Source organism: Calidris pugnax, unplaced genomic scaffold (assembly GCF_001431845.1).
Source record: "Calidris pugnax isolate Ruff unplaced genomic scaffold, ASM143184v1 scaffold272, whole genome shotgun sequence".
In the NCBI taxonomy this organism is placed as follows: Eukaryota; Metazoa; Chordata; class Aves; order Charadriiformes; family Scolopacidae; genus Calidris; species Calidris pugnax.
The window spans coordinates 827,285-827,814 of record NW_015091016.1 but is presented as its reverse complement, the minus strand read 5'-3'; the positions used below and the strand labels follow the sequence as shown (position 1 = coordinate 827,814).

Genomic DNA, 530 nt, shown 5'->3' with positions numbered 1-530 from the left:
CGGGTGGACCCAGGACCCCGGTGGGAAGTGGGGGGCTCTGCCGTGGGGATGTGGGGAGCAGGGTGTGGGTGCACTGGTATGGTGTGGGGCTGGGGGGGTGTCATGGCTGCAATGGGGAATGTGGGGCAGGGGGCTGTGCTGTGGGGTGAGGGGCTGTGCTGTGGGGTGGGGTGAGGGACCACGCTATGAGATGAGGGGCTGTGCCATGGGGCAGAAGGCTGTTCTGGAGCAAGGGGCTGTGCTATGGGGCAGGGGGCTGTTCTGCAGGGTGAGAGGCTGTGCTATGGGGTGAGGGGGCTGTGCTATGGGGTGAGGGGCCACGCTATGAGATGAGGGGCTGTGCCATGGGGCAGAGGGCTCTGTTCTGGAGCAAGGGGCTGTGCTATGGGGCAGGGGGCTGTCCCTGTGGAGCGAGGGGCTGTGCTATTGGGATAGTGGGGCTGTGCTATGGGGCAGGGTCCCACAGCGGGGGGCACGTACCTGGCTGGCAGGGTCCCTGCAGACACTGGACGTGGGGCCAGAGGTCGGAG

General features: G+C 67.0%; 1 protein-coding gene across 1 annotated transcript in view; it reads right to left on the bottom strand.

Moving 5' to 3' along the window:
* Positions 1-530, bottom strand: part of SSPO (SCO-spondin) — a 54,204-nt gene that overhangs the window by 8,955 nt on the left and 44,719 nt on the right. The gene's annotated exons all lie outside the window — the stretch shown is intronic.